Raw genomic sequence first — 14,365 nt, forward strand, 5'->3', positions numbered from 1 at the left:
TACCATTTGTCCCTTAACAATGTTACGTTTAATATACGGGGGATGGTTACTTGAATATACCAAGTAATCATTGGAAAAAGTAGGCTTCCTATAAATCCTGGAGTGGAACATGTTATCTTGAGGCTCCTTAATAAGTTTGACATCCAAAAAATTAATTTCACTAGAATTCCCATTACCAGTGAATTTAAAATAATCACATACTTGATTAATGTACTCCAGACAAGATTGGAATGACTTAGTGTCTTTCCATAAAATAAATAGGTCGTCTAAAAACCTGAAGTACAAGTGCCAGTTGTTGGAATACATAGAATTGAAAATAAATTGCTTTTCCCATTGGTACATAACTAAATTAGCAAACATGGGGGCACAACGGCAACCCATAGCTACCCCATTGATTTGTCTATAGAATTCCCCTTCAAAAGTGAAAAAGTTGTTCTTTAGTACAACCTCCATGAGTTCAACTAAAAAATTGATTTTACACCCACTTAGGTTGGATTGACTCACGAGTATATCATTAAAATATTCCAGCCCTATATCATGGGGAATGGAGGTGAAAAGGTTGACTACATCAACAGTAGAAAAATATGCTTCATGGCTAAAAAATTCATTTTTCACTTTCCTTAAAAAATCCCAGGAATCAATTAGTATATGTTCAATTGGTACTAATGCCTGTCTAACAATACAATCAATATAAATACCAATAGTATAAGTTATACTGTTGTGGGCAGATATTATAAGCCTATAGGGGGGATCCTTGATGTCCTTATGTGTTTTGGGAATTCCAAATATAATATGTATGATCGGATGTTCAACATGAAGAAAGTTATATTCTTCCTCATTAATAACCCCTTGCATTAATGAATCTTCCAACAAGAATTTTATCTTACTAAAACTCAAATTAATTTTCTTTCTGGAGGCTATCTCATATTTAGTGCTGTCGTTCAACAAATTTGTGATTTTGTTGTTGTAATCAACAACATTACTAATAACCATACCCCCACCCTTGTCTGGTTTCATAAACCGGAGTATGTGGTTATCACGTAATTCATACAGTAATTTTCTCTCTGTTAATGAAAGATTATGTTTCATGTTTTTACTAGTCTGTAAAAGCTTGAATATCTCCTGACTACAGACATTTTCAAAACAATTTAAAATGGGTATCAGAGGGGGGTTGTAACAACTTTTCTTGTAAATAATGGGTTTACTGTATTCCAATTGCCTAGATTTCTCTTGATTTAAAATTTTTAAATTCAATTTCCTAATAAAAATTTTGAAATCTAATAAAGTTTGACTGACATCTTCTTTGGTAGAGGGAACAAACTTCATACCTTTCATAAACAAGTTGAACACATCTTTGTTGAGTGGAAATTGTGCATAATTGTAAATTTTAAAACCTTTATACAAATGCACAATGCCATCGTAATTAATAATATTCTCATCCTGAGTATTTTTCTCATTGCTTGTTAAACTTACTTGTAACTGTTTTTCCTCCTGAAGGACGTGTTCCTGTATCTCTGTCTGCCCCCTTCTGCCCTGGTTTCTAAAAAAATCATTCTCCTGCCTTAATTGGTTTCTACTGTGGATCCTTTCGGATCTCCTAAGTGGGGGGTACTCCGTATCGTAACTGTTTTCACCAGTGTTATTTCTGTATGATCCTGTGTTCCCATGAGGGTTTGCCTGTTGACTATATGCATCAGTATCAGCATTAACCCCGTCCATATAACTTTTAGGGAAGGGGTATGCCAAACCTTTGTTATACTCAAATTCATCTCTAATAAGTTTTTTCTTCTTTCTATTAACATTGTTATTAACCTCATTCTCAACTCTATCAAAAATCACGTTGTACCTATAGGAGTATTGACTAAAACAACCATCACTTAATATAACATTATTGATGTCATCAATTTCTTTAAACAACACATTTATCTTTTTATTGTTTAATCTCAAAATAAATTCCATTAACTCGACCCTGTGTCGGTCGAACATTTTGACAAGTTCATCACATTCTGGCTCCCCCTTTTTTAAGCCGTTCGGAAATTTGTATGTACGTAGTCCTTTGGGAACCCGTCTCTTTTCTATACACTCCTTCAAATAGGAGTTGTCGCACTGTAATGCACGTATTTTGTGCATTTTGGTCTCTAGAACCACAAGTCTATTGTCCATAGTGTTTTTATAAGCAGAATTATTACCTTCAAAAAGTACATGTTCTTTATTCCACCAGTCCTTCAAACGATCGTATAATGGATGGACTTCTTCATGTTCCATCCGGTTTCCCATGCCCTCAGAACGGCTAGCTCCCAAAACAGTGTTCGCCATACTTCTAGACGGTACAGGAAGGGACCTGCCACCTCCTGGCAGTGTAACATCTCTTTCGTTCCCACCGGAAACAGTCCCAGATTTGATGTTAACATTAGGATGGGGGTTTTGAATGTTTTTAACTGTTTCCTGAAGTTCGGAAACCTTCTCAGTTAAATTCACAATTAGCTGGAATAAATTACCAAAAAGTTAGCGACTGTTGAAAATTAGAAAGAAGCTGCAAAGCCAGATAAATTTAGCGCTTTCTTTCACTTTATTGTCAACGTGAACTTCCTCAGAAAACCAGGATGCCTCCCAACATCCTGGTTTTAAAGTCATAGACAGGAAATGATGTACATCCCAAATGACAATAATAACTTTTCTAAAAGATGTATGAACACATTGTAAAAATTACTTTAAATACATGATCTAATGTGACATGATACATCATTACTAAAATAATGACACCTGAAGTAAAAACCGAAGTATGGTGACCAAATGTCAAGACTTTTAAAATGGACCTAGGCGAACCTATGTCCATGTTTAAAAATATGCCCCTATTGACTGAAATGAAAAAAATAATGAAAATAATAATGATAATGTTGATAATGACAACTCAACCTGATGTTACATCATGAATGTGAGACCATAATTAATTAGTGTCAAAAAATGGCAAAAATATTAAAAACGATCTATGTGGTGACTTGTGATGATCCCATGGAGACATTTCCGAAGATGTTTACTACAACAATATAATAAACAAAAATCACCAGATGTCTCCCATAGTGAATTAATCACTCCCATTTACATTCTTGTTCAAATACCGTTGAATCATCTATAACTAATAAGATACAGTGAAAACAGAATGGAATGCAAAAAACATGTACCTACAGCATGACACAAGTGTACAAATTTGTGACACTCACTGAATATTAACTCCTGTGAAAAAAATAGTTGAAAAATGAAGGAAAACCAACTATGTAGCATGTCTGTGTATGTAGTCATCATTCTCTCATCATTCTCTTTCGGCTTTTCCCGTTAGGGGTCGCCACAGCGGATCATCTCTTTCCATTTCTTCCTATCCTCTGCATCTTGCTCTGTCACACCAACCGCCTGCATGTCCTCTCTCACCACGTCCATAAACCTTATCTTAGGCCTTCCTCTATTCCTCTTACCTGGCAGCTCCATCCTTATCATCTTTTTCCCAATATACCCATCATCCCTCCTCAGCACATGTCCAAACCAACGCAATCTCGTCTCTCTTGCTTTGTCTCCAAACTGTCCAACATGAGCTGACCCTCTAACATACCGATTCCTAATCCTATCCATCCTAGTCACACCGATTGCAAATCTTAACATCTTTAACTCTGCCACATCCAGCTCTGACTCCTGCCTTTTTGTCAATGCCACTGTCTCCAACCCATATAACATAGCTGGTCTCACTACACTCTTGTAGACCTTCCTTTCTCTTACGGATACCCGTCTGTCACAAATCACTCCTGACACTCTTCTCCACCCATTCCACCCTGCCTGTACTCTCTTCTTCACCTCTCTTCCACATTCACCATTACTCTGAACTGTTGATCCCAAGTACTTAAACTCGTCCACCTTTACCAACTCTACTCCTGCATCCTCACCATTCCTCTACCCTCCCTCTCATTTACTCACATATATTCTGTCTTAGCCCTGCTGACCCTCATTCCTCTGCTCTCTAGAGCATATCTCCACCTCTCCAGAGTCTCCTCAACCTGATTCCTACTCTCACTACAGATCACAATGTCATCTGCAAACATCATAGTCCACGGCGCCTCCTGTCTGATCTCATCTGTCAACCTGTCCATCACCACTGCAAATAAGAAAGGACTCAGAGCTGATCCTTGATGTAATCCCACCTCCACCTTAAACGGATCTGTCACTCCCACTGCAGTCCTCACCACTGTCACATTACCCTCGTACATATCCTGTACCACTCTTACGTACTTCTCTGCCACTCCCGACTTCCTCATACAATACCACAACTCTTCTCTAGGCACCCTGTCATATGCTTTCTCCAAGTCTACAAAGGCACAACGCAACTCCTTCTGACCTTCTCTGTATTTCTCCATCAACACTCTCAGAGCAAACATTGCATCTGTAGTGCTCTTTCCTGGCATGAAACCATACTGCTGATCACTAATCATCACCTCCCTTCTTAACCTTGCTTCCACTACTCTTTCCCATAACTTCAAGCTGTGACTAATCAGTTTTATCCCTCTGTAGTTACTGCAGCTCTGCACATCACCCTTATTCTTAAAGATAGGTACCAAAACACTTTTTCTCCACTCCTCAGGCATCCTCTGACTTTCCAAAATTTCATTAAACAATCTAGTTAGAAATTCCACTGCCATTTCTCCTAAGCACCTCCATGCTTCCATTGGTATGTCATCTGGGCCAACAGCCTTTCCATTCTTCATCCTCTTCATAGCTGCCCTTACTTCCTCCTTGCTAATCTGTTTCACTTCCTGATTCACTATCCCCACATCATCCAACCTTCTCTCTCTCTCATTCTCTTCATTCATCAGCCTCTCAAAATACTCTTTCCATCTACTCAACACACTCTCCTCTCTTATGAGTACCTTTCCCTCTCTATCCTTTATCACCCTTACATGCTGCACATCTTTCCCAGCTCTGTCCCTCTGTCTAGCTAATCGGTACAGGTCCTTTTCTCCCTCCTGTGTATGTAGTATCTGTACTGTAAGAATTACAGTGTAATCAATGCATATAGTGGAAATAGCTGTCTTGTAGTGATGTATTGTTGAGCAGGAGTAATGCTTGTAGTATCCTATGTGTGTACTGCTGTAGGTCAGACGGCACACTCCACATACACCACAAGGGATGCTATGGGCTTGGAACCCACCATTTCACTTTCAGTCACTGTCAGTGTCAGGATTGGTCCAACAAGTATGTGCTTTAACAGGGAATAGTATATGTTGTTATATTGTAACAGTCGACATATGTATGGGTGTATAAGTAAGATGAACATGTTAAAGGTGGGCTTACCATGCAAATATGGTGTGCATTGTGGGATATTGTGCCAATAACTCTGTAATGTACAGTATTCTTGGCAGATCTGTATTCTATTATACATAGCAGTTCTGTTATGTTATGAAAACAGTATTTATATCTATTGGCAATTACAATGCTCAATGACAGGATACATAGCATTAGTATTCATCTGACAGGTTAGCAGCATGATAGCAAAGAAAATTGGAAGAGCCAGGTAACTATCCATGCACATAACACACGTAATATCCACCTCACTACTATCGTTTGCAAGCAATAATAGCTCTGTATGTGTACATGTTATGCAAATGTGTAGTGACCCTTGTTACAGGGCTAGGCCAAATGGCTATGTGCACACCTACATAGAGTGGATATTGAGAGTAGAGATACACTGTTTGAACTACCAGGTTTGTGTAGCCCAACCTAACAGCTGCCTGCACATACTGTATGTAAGGTAGTGCACAGCACTGGTAATGAAACAGGTTGCATATTATCTTTAACTCCAGTGTAACATCTGCAGTAGGAGTGTAAGATGTAGGAGACAGCTGCCCATGTGTAATAGCTGCATCATAGGTGATGGCTCACACTATCTGATTATATCCTGATCATGCTGATAGTGGCTTCAGAGTCCATTGATACATGACTCTGTTTGAGGAGTGGGTGTCTGTGCCCAACAGAGCTCATGGTCTTGGTGGATATGTGAATAGATACTCAGAGAAGGAAACAGACCTATAGACACATGCATCATCTGTAATCAACTAACAGGATGTGATGTGCTCCTCAGAGGAGGTTTGCTGCTAAGGGTAGCTACAATGTTTCCGTAATAGCCAGTGTTGTTATGTCCATAACACAAATAATTACATGTGAGCATCACTGTCTAAAACATTTTCATAGGCAATACGTAAACTAAATACAGTACTTGGTACTTGTAGTACTGACTGCTCATACAGGCATGTCCACTAGACTGGTGTTTCCTAATGTCAGCTTTGTGTATGTGACCATCCTGGGGGAATGTAATCTCTATGCAATATACACTGCCAGACCCACCTAACATCATGCCTCACACATTGTCTGGGATGCAGCTACAGGGGTAAGCTGGATGGCAGCCCAGTCTACAGCCATGACTGGACTGCACAGTAATGAGGTGTAGGTTAACACATGCAGCTCATCAACACAACCAACTCATACCATTACCAGAACACAGTAAGGACACCCACACACACTACCAGAAATCACACACATTCACAGACGTGTATAAGTATCTGGCCAAACAAGTGACCCCCCCAAGCAGGAAGAGACAGACACCGAAATACACAAACTGTATGACATAGTTTGCATAATTGTGCCACACCGCTGAACACATGACTGGAAACGTCCAACAGTACTCATTTGTGAATGCAAATTCTAGCACTATGTTACACACCAATCTATACGAGGGCATACATACTGTCAGCTGCCTGTCTGACATGATTAGCCACATACTCATACACTCAGACCACCTTTTGATCTATACACATGGCTCTTTCATATTCCATGTTGTTGTGCAGGACCTGTGATGCAGTAGCCTGGACAGCATGGAAACACATGTAGGAACTGTCAGGTCTTGTAGGCCATGCAGGTATGTCCCAAGGCCTGGGCAGCATTCTGCCATTGGCCAGAATGATACTGCAGTATAGGGACAAAAGGACTGTATTCCACAATTGTCTAGTGTAGTGGTGCATGTCGCAGGGTATCCAGTATCTGTCATCCTGGGATAAGATGGTTGACAGACCATGATACTTTGCCAGACAGGCCCTGCACCTGTCACCCCTGGGAATCTGGATACAACCTAGGGCTCATGCTTCCCCTATAGTGCCTTCATCATGAACGGTTCAGGTGAGGGTCCACTGCTGTTACAGGGACAGCCAAGCAATACACTGCGGGTCTCGTTACACAATGATACATGTCAGAAACACTATACGGACACACACATATGTCAATCCCTAACATGGAGAACATATCTGTGCAGTGGCTGAGACATGTTTCAATGCCCTGGAGAGCATACCTGCATGACCATGTTATAACACATACCTCACCTTTTGCCCATTATTTATTGGAACACACAGGCCGTAGGTGTGCCCATATTCCTGAAGGATATGTACACCCCCACGCTATGTGCACTTGCATAACATCAGATGCATTATGCTGAGCAACTACCTTTGTGCCACAGTGGAATTCAAAATGCACCTTGAGACAGATCACCCACCAGGCCGTGGCTTTCCAACTGCCATAATGTGCTGTAATGAGGAAGATTAGGTCTGAGACAGAACCATAATACTGGCTACTCTCAACTATTTCATTATGAACTGTGAAGACTCCTCATGTACCAACACCTGTACTCAATGCATGTTGGATTCCATCGATCCCACTGACCTGGATCACAGTAGTCACACAAACAGGGCTAATAGTATGCTGCACATAATTAGTCTCCAATGCCAATATTATGTTCCCTAAGAGCAGAGTGGTGAGTGCCATGGCACCCATGCAGATGGACAACGCATGTTCAAATGCTGAATCCTACACAAATGAACCTTAAGAAGTCACATTTGTGCAGTGATTGTGCCATTGAAACAGACCCAGGAGTCAACCCAGCACAAACAAGTAGGCAAGCTGCTGGTACCTTGCTTTAAACTGTACCACAGAAGGCAGTAACTGTCGCAAGAGTGAACACACATGAGTGTAGATGATCCCTGGTCAGCCTCAGTAAGATGCAGATACACCATATGAAACCACACAAAGCTACCATGAAACCAATCAGCCACATATTATGAGGCCAAGCACAGAGCATTCTATAGCTGTGTCGTTAATCGTAATGGCAACGACAAGACCTGCCATGCTGCACAGCACTATGGCATGGGAAGTGCTGCACCTATAGAAATAGCACCCACTCATCCAGATAGGGTCTCAGAGAACCTAAACCCACTCCCCCCACCCCCAACAGGTACACTTAGTAATATATCCATGTACACTACAGGGCCCCTGTATTAACAAATATGCAGGTACAAGCTGCACTCTCTAATGCCATACATACAGCTTTCATGGGACCTGTCAACATCCCAGGGTGTATCCTACACAAATGTAAGAACATTCAGCTATCCACATACTCATCATTTTCAATCATAGCTCCATGTCAGGCTATGTACACACTGAATGGTGCACAGCAACAGTTATCACACCCTACAAAGGGGGAGACACCATTGATAATGGGACGTAGTGCACAACAACCCTGCTGAGTCTGGTATGTACGACCATGAACCATGGTCAATGTAATTGATGTACTCGATACAGATGTAGATGACAGTAGGGTTGATTCACACTGCATATCATGACTTGCCAGGTCATAGGACACCATCACCCATACTGTGCTCCAGCTACACTCAGTAAACTAGGTGTATATTCCTATGTCACAGGAGTTGTTGGCAACTGAACTGCTGGCAGAACTCACACTACAGAAGGTGTCCGATGAATACACACACTTCAAACCAGTGCCAGCCACAGTAATACAGGGGTCATTCCTGGTACTCCCTCTCTTTGGTATCTATACCACATAGACTAACACAGAAGGCATCAGCCTATTGATGTCTGCAAATGACTATGAACTAGGAGCAATAGTCAACTCATTGTATGCTGCGTTCAACATACAAAAGGGCCTTAGTGTGTCAGATGTGTGGTGTGTAATGTATGGCCACATTCTGACAGCTAAGTATTGCATTGTCATCCCCTATGTTACAAACCCTGTACCCATTAACTACCACCTAGGCAGCGGTCAACATAATGGCAACTGTGTGTCTGAAATGCAGCTGGACAGTACTTCCTTTTGATAGTTACATCACCACAAAAGACAGGTAGTCATATGTGGCACCCCTAATCATGACAGGGTGCCATCCACAAATATAGAGATAACTTCTCAGCCATACTCAACACCCATGTGACCCATAATAGATCACATATTTCCTATAAGGGTTATTGCCCATGTGTAGATGGCCTACACTGCCCTTCACAATCCCTAGCTGCACTATGTAGCATGCAGCCTACCCTGAATAAAGCCATGTCCAACCCAGAGGTGTTGGACATGCTACACTTAACACATCCTGATCCCAAATAAACACATACGTCATGGACATCCACCTTTCTAGTACAAGGATCACAACATGCCTGACAGATCCCTTGTCCCATACACTTAACATACTATTGCCATACTATGCATTCCTGTCCAGCGAAGCTGCACATCACCCCTCTCTGTGACATGATATGATGACCGCATGCCAAATATATCAGTAACCATGTGTATCAGTTCTGTGGCACTGCCTGAACTGGCCACTGAATATTACCTGTCTGTTGCCTACAGCTAGATAACCTGTCTGCTTAGGCTCATAAATGGCCCAGGGCATACAGTCTACCAGATCACTATGACCATACATGCCATAGTTGATATCTAACCCTGCAAATACCATCAGGCTAGCTATTGTCCCATGTGTTACACATGCGCAACACAGGCAATACATGGCAGGATGCTACACGTCTGTACAGTGCCATGTAGATGTATATGACAAAACACATACATGCTTGCAAGTCTGCAGAGTCACAGGTCATGCCCCTAATGGCTATGTATGACTATATATGTGGCATAAACACAGCATTAAGGTTGAGTGTATTAATGAGAACACATCCAGGCATGTGCTGATAGGTAAAGACACCACATCAAGACAACATCCACATGGTCTATGAAAAATGTCATCACATGACACACACATATATGGCGACAACATCAGATCACCAGTAGGTGTCAAATGTGTGTGACTTATACATGTCAGTGTTGTTAGTGTCATGATCTATAAAGATGTATTTTAAAACTTAATAAATGTAATACACATGTATGTTCAGCATACAGATCTAGATGACAGTAGGGTTGATTCACACTGCATATCATGACTTGCCAGGTCATAGGACACCATCACCCATACTGTGTTCCAGCTACACTCAGTAAACTAGGTGTATATTCCTATGTCACAGGAGTTGTTGGCAACTGAACTGCTGGCAGAACTCACACTACAGAAGGTGTCCGATGAATACACACACTTCAAACCAGTGCCAGCCACAGTAATACAGGGGTCATTCCTGGTACTCCCTCTCTTTGGTATCTATACCACATAGACTAACACAGAAGGCATCAGCCTATTGATGTCTGCAAATGACTATGAACTAGGAGCAATAGTCAACTCATTGTATGCTGCGTTCAACATACAAAAGGGCCTTAGTGTGTCAGATGTGTGGTGTGTAATGTATGGCCACATTCTGACAGCTAAGTATTGCATTGTCATCCCCTATGTTACAAACCCTGTACCCATTAACTACCACCTAGGCAGCGGTCAACATAATGGCAATTATGTGTATGAAATGCAGCTGGACAGTACTTCCTTTTGATAGTTACATCACCACAAAAGACAGGTAGTCATATGTGGCACCCCTAATCATGATAGGGTGCCATCCACAAATATAGAGATAACTTCTCAGCCATACTCAACACCCATGTGACCCATAATAGATCACATATTTCCTATAAGGGTTATTGCCCATGTGTAGATGGCCTACACTGCCCTTCACAATCCCTAGCTGCACTATGTAGCATGCAGCCTACCCTGAATAAAGCCATGTCCAACCCAGAAGTGTTGGACATGCTACACTTAACACATCCTGATCCCAAATAAACACATACGTCATGGACATCCACCTTTCTAGTACAAGGATCACAACATGCCTGACAGATCCCTTGTCCCATACACTTAACATACTATTGCCATACTATGCATTCCTGTCCAGCGAAGCTGCACATCACCCCTCTCTGTGACATGATATGATGACCGCGTGCCAAATATATCAGTAACCATGTGTATCAGTTCTGTGGCACTGCCTGAACTGGCCACTGAATATTACCTGTCTGTTGCTTACAGCTAGATAACCTGTCTGCTTAGGCTCATAAATAGCCCAGGGCATACAGTCTACCAGATCACTATGACCATACATGCCATAGTTGATATCTAACCCTGCAAATACCATCAGGCTAGCTATTGTCCCATGTGTTACACATGCGCAACACAGGCAATATATGGCAGGATGCTACACATCTGTACAGTGCCATGTAGATGTATATGACAAAACACATACATGCTTGCAAGTCTGCAGAGTCACAGGTCATGCCCCTAATGGCTATGTATGACTATATATGTGGCATAAACACAGCATTAAGGTTGATTGTATTAATGAGAACACATCCAGGCATGTGCTGATAGGTAAAGACACCGCGTCAAGACAACATCCACATGGTCTATGAACAATGTCATCACATGACACACACATATATGGCGACAACATCAGATCACCAGTAGGTGTCAAATGTGTGTGACTTATACATGTCAGTGTTGTTAGTGTCATGATCTATAAAGATGTATTTTAAAACTTAATAAATAGGTTCATAGATTAGTACTAAGCTAACTGCCCTTGCGAGCCATTTTAAGCTTAGCCAATAATCCCTTGTGAGATTCAAACCCTGCACCTTCTGTTTGTAAGGCAAACACCTTAACCATTAGACCACCTTCCCAACCCCAAATGTAATACACATGTATGTTCAGCTATACTGCTGTACTTCTCTGTGAATTACTGTGACCTGTCTCCATCGTTATGTCTTCCAGGTATGCCACGTCACTGACTGCCACCATACAGCCACTGGGAGGATGAGGTCCTCATCCCATACCTCCTCAACAACTATACAATGCTCTTCAGCCATATGCCACAGGATGCACAGCAGTGGGATGCCCTGCAGGAGGAACTCTGAAGGAGGGTAAATGATGTTGACGGTCACAATCGCACCTATCAGCAGGTGCGCCCACACTGCACTGACCAGATAAGATGGGTGAAACAGAGTGCTAATGCAATCACCAGGGAACAAGGTGCAACAGGTGGGGTCCACTCACCCAGCCCCCAGTCACATGTACCGAGGAGCTACTGGCCAACATGGGGATACCTGCAGACCTCCATCCACAAGCATTAGCTGGTATTGTGGAGGTGGGTGTCTCTCAATCACCGAGCCTGGAGTTGCCTGGTAAGTCACTACTGCACATAATACACAACCATATATCACATAGTTACATGTGTTACTGTACAATATGTAATGTAACATTATATGCAGGGCATGTATGCCCACATGCCACATACTGTAGTCTGCTACTCTATGTATGCACAGATGTGCATACTCCATAATATAGTGTATTGTACTAGCTTATGTGCTAACATAGACATGGCACCCTGTAGCTACCATACAGGTGTGGATAATGATCTTACTGCTGTGACACCCCTGTTTAGGTACCTCTGGCATTTTGCAGCAACAGCAGCCTGTGTCAAGTGAAATTGTTATTATTTACCAGGCTTGATAATGCACGGAACATATTAACTGCATGCTATCTGCCATAACACACATACACATAATGTATGGTGGTCCTGGTAACGGACACTGGTCAGACCTGCAATGCATCACACTGTTTACCTATGTGAAACAATTGTAGACTATATGAAACACCTACACTAAACCTTCCAAACTGTCATTGCCAGATGTGTGGACAACAGTGAATACAATGGTGGAGGTGTGTTCCACTGTAGGGACAGGTACTATATATCAGCATTACAAATGTTGGGAATACAAACAGTACTGTACAGAGACCATATGTGTGCACACACACTAAATGTCTTAGAGTTGGAGTATGCCCGGCCCACAGGATACACCCTTGTGGAGTATACCCTTGCTATGAATGTAACACAATGTCATGTGCTATCAGACATGTCCATGACATGTAGTGGGCTGACTGGAACACTGCTCAACTATCCTGCAAAACATGTCTCACATCCCATACATACCACCCTTTGTCTGCATAACCCTGTCCTCAGTGGATATGACATCTATGGGTGTATGTCATATGGGATAACACTGACATGTGAAATAAGATGGCCATCACAACCATTTGACTGCACATGTGTACACATGGCCATTGAGGATGGCCAGAGACATGAAGCAAAGCACACAACAGAAGTGATGTACATGTGTGTACACCCTGTTGCACATTGGCTCGACACAATACAACTATGGCCTTTGTGTAATGGTGATATTGCAGATGTGAAACAACACTAAACATCATACAGGCCTGTGCACAGCTTGTGTAGACATAACATGAAACCACCACATAACATGTCTTGAACATCTTGAGTGTGTCACGACATGGAAGCATTCACCTATACAGTATCCAAATACATACATGTGTTGCACAACATACCTATACATCCACATCAAGCCACAGATACAGTAGATTCACCTTGCTGGTGTCAGACATCACTGTCATGCCTGCTCCTCATGTGTGTGATGTACACAGATGGCATGTGGGACATAGAGAATTTGTAAGTTAGCCATGTGTGGGCATAGTTGTCAGCTATCAGTAATATGGTTGCAGATGTGCAGGGGTGTCATCCGTATCCCCTTCTGTGACCTGTCACACACATTCCACATTAGGGTTTATTGTGTATATACCTTGGTGACATGTGTCACATTCCACATTAGATATGTATTGTATGTGAACATATTCATGGCTATGAACCATGTCAGTAGCTCACACTGTATAGCAATTGTGAAGCCACATGATTCCCTCCAATGGCTATGCACATCAGCTCAATATGACATATGTCCCTGCATATTTGTAGGGTGGACAGACAACAATGCATCAGCTGAAAGCCCATGTTAGTATAACACGTCCCTGCATTGGGACACCATTACCATACTGTAGATTGGAAAGGACACCATTGTGTTACACATGTATGCATGTCATTCAACTCGTCAGTAAAAGACATGTCATACTACATGTGATTGGCAAGGTCATACGCCACACTGCAGGCCAGTGTACTGTAAACCTGTGCTGGTCTGTGGCACCATTGCAAAGTAGGGACAGCC

This window comes from Protopterus annectens, chromosome 2.part2 (genome assembly GCF_019279795.1).
Source record: "Protopterus annectens isolate FY-2018-M chromosome 2.part2, PAN1.0, whole genome shotgun sequence".
In the NCBI taxonomy this organism is placed as follows: Eukaryota; Metazoa; Chordata; order Ceratodontiformes; family Protopteridae; genus Protopterus; species Protopterus annectens.